Raw genomic sequence first — 5,721 nt, 5'->3', positions numbered from 1 at the left:
CTTATTGAAAAAATGACCAAGTATGCAATGGACCAGGCAACTGTTAGGTGGATTCATAACTGGCTTAGTGATCGGACTCAAAGGGTGGTTGTAAATGGCTTCACATCCAGCTGGATGAATGTCTCAAGTGGGGTACCACAGGGCTCCGTTCTGGGACCTGTATTGTTCAACATCTTTATCAATGATTTAGATGAAGGAATTGAGGGTAAACTGATTAAATTTGCTGATGACACAAAGCTAGGAGGGATAGCTAATACTAGAGAAGAGAGAGAGAGGATTCAAAAAGACCTAAATAAACTGGAGCAGTGGGCAGCAACCAACAGAATGGTTTTTAACAGGGAAAAATGCAAAGTACTACATCTGGGCAATAAAAATGAAAAAAGCATATACAGAATGGGAGGAATAGAGCTAAGCAACAGTACATGTGAAAAAGACTTAGGTATACTAATAGATCATAGACTGAACATGAGTCAACAGTGTGATCAGCAGCAAAAAAGACAAATACAATTCTGGGATGTATTAACAGAAGCATACAGTCTAGATCACGTGAAGTCATTATCGGTCTTTACTCCTCTTTGGTCAGACCTCATCTGGAATACTGTGTACAGTTTTGGGCACCACATTTTAAAAAAGACATAGACAAACTGGAGCAAGTTCAGAGAAGAGCGACCAGAATGGTGACTGGTCTGCAAACCATGTCCTATGAGGAACGGTTGCAGGATTTGGGAATGTTTAGCTTGCAAAAAAGAAGACTGAGAGGAGACTTAATAGCTGTCTACAAATATGTCAAGGGCTGTCACATTGTAGAAGGATCATCTTTATTCTCATTTGCACAAGGAAAGACTAGAAGCAATGGGATGAAACTAAATGGGAGGAGACACAGATTAGATATTAGAAAAAACTTTTTGACAGTTAGGGTGATTAATGAGTGGAACAGGCTGCCACGAGAGGTGGTGAGTTCCCCTTCAATGGACGTCTTCAAACAGAGGCTGGACAGACATCTGTCTGAGATGATTTAGTGAATCCTGCTTTGAGCAGGGGGTTGGACCAGATGACCCAGGAGGTCCCTTCCAACTCTACCATTCTATGATTCTATGATTAAATCTTAACGCTACTTTAGATAGGTAGGCTGGATAGGGCTTAAAAATTACTCTGTCATCTAGAATGTGTAAAAGGTGGAGGTATAGAAAGAGCATGAATATCATTGACTCTTCTGGCGGATGTTAATGCTACCAAAACGGCTGTCTTAACTGAAAGAATCATAAGGGGTGCAGATTCTATAGGCTCAAATGGTACGTCCATACCGGCTGCTAGGACCAAATTCAAATCCCATGGGACAAATTATTTCTTTAGAAATGGGCCTAGATCTCGATAACGCTTTAATAAATTAGGACACCCAATACTAGCGAAATCACAGCTGTACAGAGCCCCGAGGCCCGCCACCTGGACTTTTAAGGTACTGGTGGATAGACCTAAATAGAGACCCTTTTGCAAAAATTCCAATATACATCCTACTGGCGCCCCGTCCTCGACTCTAGACCCTGAAGAGGATAAAAACTTTCTCCAAATTCTAGCATATATTCTGGTCGTGGCCTTCCTAGTCTGAAGCAGGGTGAAGATGAGATTAGGAGAAAACCCTCTTTCCTTTAACAGCGCCCTCTCAAATTCCACGCAGTCAAGTGGAGGTTGGCTACTTGCGGATAGTGCACTGGCCCTTGAGAAAGAAGATTCGGGATCTCCAGAAGAACCCATGGATCGTAAACCGACCTTTTCCTTAGCCATGAGAACCATGGTCTTCTGGGCCAAAAGGGGGCAATTAACACAATCCCTGCCCGGTCATCTCTGATCTTTCTTATGACCACCGGGATCAAAGGCTACTGTAGAAAAGGCGTATGCCAGGCTAAAATCCCAGGGAATCAGAAAAGCGTCTACCAATCAAGGATCTTCAGTGAGGTCTAGGGAACAGAACTCTCACCTCTCGGTTTAGCTTGCTGGCAAACAGGTCTATGTCCGGGAGACGCCACATCTGAACTATTTGGTCGAAGATGTCCTGACTTAGCTCCCACTCCCCTTATTTTTGGCGATTGCGGCTTAGGAAGTCCACCCTGATGTTTTCCTTTTATATGTAGAGCCATCAAAGAAAGGATATGACCCTCAGCTAGCTGGAATAAGTGATCTGCCCCCCCCCAGGTGATTTATGTAAGCGACTAAGACTTGATTGTCCGAGAGGATCCTGACCTTGTAGGGATACAAGGAATTTACTTACTGCCTGCTTTACAGCCAATAGTTATTTTGAATTTGACAAAAGTGTTCTCTCACTCCTAGTCCAGACTCCCTGGACCAAATCTCTCTCTAGGTGAGCACCCCACCCTCTGGGGCTTGCATCTGTGGTGACAACCCACGTAACTTCATTAACCCAAGAACACCCCCCCCCCCCTGGTCAGGTTTGATCTGTCAAGTCACCACTGGAGGGATTGCAAAGTTTGTAGGGATAGTTATTCCGCCTTCCAAGTGCCCCCAAAGGGAGATCTTGTTCTGTAGAACATCCCATTGTAAGTTCCTGGAATGGAACTGGGCCCACAGAATGACCAGAAAGCACGATGTTAAAGAACCCAGGAGGGACATTGCACTCCTAAGGGACATGGAGGGACTTGCACGGCTCTCAACTCTTGATTCTGGATTTTTTATATTTTATGTACTGGGAGGCGACATTCCTGCAGCTCCAAGTCCTAGAGGAGCTCTAGAAACTGTTGAACTTTTTTGGGATCTAATCTGGACTTCTTTAGTAGCCAGCCTAGGCCCTTTAGGGTAGCCATCACCTCCTCTAATTGACCCGTACAATGGTGGATTGGATTGACTTGCCCACTACAAGGAAGTCATCTAGATACGGTATGATCAACCCATCCTTTTCCTGGAGATGAGCCATCACCTCCACAATCACCTTTGTGAACACACAAGGAGCTACAGCTAGCCCAAATGGGAGGGCCCTGAATTTAAAGTGCCTGACTACTCTCTCAATGGCTATTGCTACACTGAGGTATTTCTGATGTTCCATGTGTATTGGCACATGATAGTAAGCATCTTTCAAATCCAGGACTGACATGAAACAACAGGGAAAGAGCATATTTATTGCTGACTTAATGGAGTCCATCTTAAAGGACTAAACCCTCAGTAATTTGTTCAAGGCCTTCAGATTTATAATAGTCCTGAAGAAACAGTCTGGCTTATTAGACATAGAGAGCAGTAGAACCCCTCCCCTTTTTCAGACACTGGGACTTTCCAGGAGGACAACTTTCCAAACTAGGTCCAAGATCTATGTCTCTAGAGCCAACTTGTGAGGATCGTGGGGGAGTCAAAACAAGTCTTGCTTGTGGAACTGACTGGAATTCTAACTTCAACCCAGTTTTATCACCCTCCGCAACAGCACCACAGGAGGATACTCCCCATCCTAATAGGGACAGGACAGGAAACTCAAAGATCAAAATAGCATCCCCCTACTTCCTGTGCTTTTCCTGTCCCTATGGGGCATGAGGAGGTCCTCCTGCGATGCTCTGTAGCCAGCGACAGATACTGCGATTTCATACCTCTTGAGCCGGGCAGCTGAGGATGAATGCTTCGGCCTTCCCCTCCTAGAGCTGCTCCTGTCTCCTCTGGACCCAGGACTCTTCCTGCGCCTCTGGGTAAAGCAGAGCGGCATGAGCGGAGGGCCTCCCTGAGCTCCCCAGCTCTCCTCCCTGCTCAGCTGGCATGCAGTGGCCATGATGCGGTGGCGGCGTCATTTCCGATGCACTCCACACTGGAGCACATCGCCGCATCAGAGCTGCCCTGTACACTTCCAGGGCGGGCCTCTGGTGGTCTGGCGCATAACCGGACATCACTTCCGGTGCGTTCTGGGTCATCGCTAGACTCCGGGGTTGGGGGTCCTGGTCCAGCTCATATCTGTGGCGTCATCTGGTGCATTCCACAGTGGAGCATACCGCCAGATAGGAGTCCCCTACAGACAGCCAGAGTGTCACTTCCAGTGCGTTCCACGGTGGAGCGCACCACCGATTTACAGTGTATGGCACTGTGCACATGGCCAGAATGTCTCCACCAGATACAGCCCGGCGATAAAGTTAATTGGGAAAGCCTGTGACTCTGCTTGCACCTAACGAGACGGAAGAGGGGGAGGATCATCCTATCGGATGCTGCACTGGGGTCTCGGGTCCTACATCAAAGGAGCCCAGACTGAAGATGTCACAAGGTAGAATCTTTCTATAATTGAGGGTGGTTGTGCCTCTTGCTCTGCATCTGCAAAACCCAGCTCTATCCCGAACCCAGTAAGTATCTACCTTTGGTGGTTTCCATCTTTGGAGCAGGAGTTCTTAAGGAATTTATATCTGCCCGTTCTCCTTTTTTTTTTTTATATAGGGAGACAAAGGATCCTGCTCCTAACAGCAGACAAGATGTCTCATAACTGTGCCATCTGTTCCAAAAAATTACCACCTTCTCACAAGAAACGCCTGTATCAAAATTGCACAGACAAAATTGTTAAGGAAGAACAGCCCTCCTTGATGGAAGAGTTAAGGGAAATGGTACGTCAGGAGGTCCAATCATCCCTAGCCTCTTTTTCCCAGTCTCTCAGTAACACCTTCAGAGGCTAAGAGGAGGAAGATATGTGTGGAGAAACAGTCTCTCAGGAAAGTCCAAAATCCTTCTCTAATGAGTGGTGGTAGGAAGGAGAGTTGTCCTTGGGGACTGAACAGACCTCAGGTGGTAAAAAAAAAAAAAAAAAAAAAATATTACTTTTCATCAGAACACATGGAGGAGCTTCTCACAGCGGTAAGAACCACTATGAATGTGGAGGAGGAAGAAACCACCCAGAACACAGTTCAAGACGAGATGTTTGGGGATCTCAAAACACAAAAGTGCCCAGTGCATGAAAATGTACAAAAATGAATACTTGAGTGGGAACTTCCGGAGAAGGACCTACAAACACCGGCGGAACTGAAAGAGGTTTCCACTAGACGAAAAGATATCCAAATGCAGGTCAGAAATACCCAAAGTGGATATTCAGGTTCCAAAGGTGGCAAAAAAACAACAACTTTGCACTTTGAGGATTCCTCGCAACTAAGAGACCCTATGGATCGCAAGATGGACAGCTTGCAAAATACAGGAGGTTCAAGATGGAATCGTTAAAGACCACCATTCCAATAATAGGACAAAATTTCACAAAGGCAACTATAGACCTTTGGGATGCCTACTACCACATCCCCATTTATCCAGCACATAGGAAATATCTAAGATTTGCAGTGGCTAAGCAGATACTTCATTACCAGCTCAACGTCTTTCAGTTCGGCATTTCTTCTGCACCTGAGTATTCACCAAAATGATGGCGGAAGTGATAGCCTTCATCAGAAACCAAAATATCTGCATGGTTCCTTACCTTGACGACCTTCTAGTAATAGGCCCGTCAGAATCAATCCTCAAAGGTCACTTACGAGAAATCCTTCATCTCCTTACATCCCTAGGGTGGCTGCTAAACTACCAAAAATCCGATTTGTTCTCCTCTACCAAAAATAGCTTTAAAGGGATCCTGCTGAATTCACGGGACCAGATGTCTCTCCTGCCGGAAGAGAAGCAAATTCAGATACGATCCAAGTTAACATCTTTGAGGGATCAGAGGAAAATATCTTTGAGATCTGCGATGTCAGGGAAATGGTACGTCAGGAGGTCCAATCA

Source organism: Phyllobates terribilis, unplaced genomic scaffold, assembly GCF_046119375.1.
Source record: "Phyllobates terribilis strain yellow unplaced genomic scaffold, ASM4611937v1 Scaffold_1__5_contigs__length_1240528914, whole genome shotgun sequence".
Classification (NCBI taxonomy): domain Eukaryota; kingdom Metazoa; phylum Chordata; class Amphibia; order Anura; family Dendrobatidae; genus Phyllobates; species Phyllobates terribilis.
Note: the sequence above shows the minus strand (reverse complement) of the source record.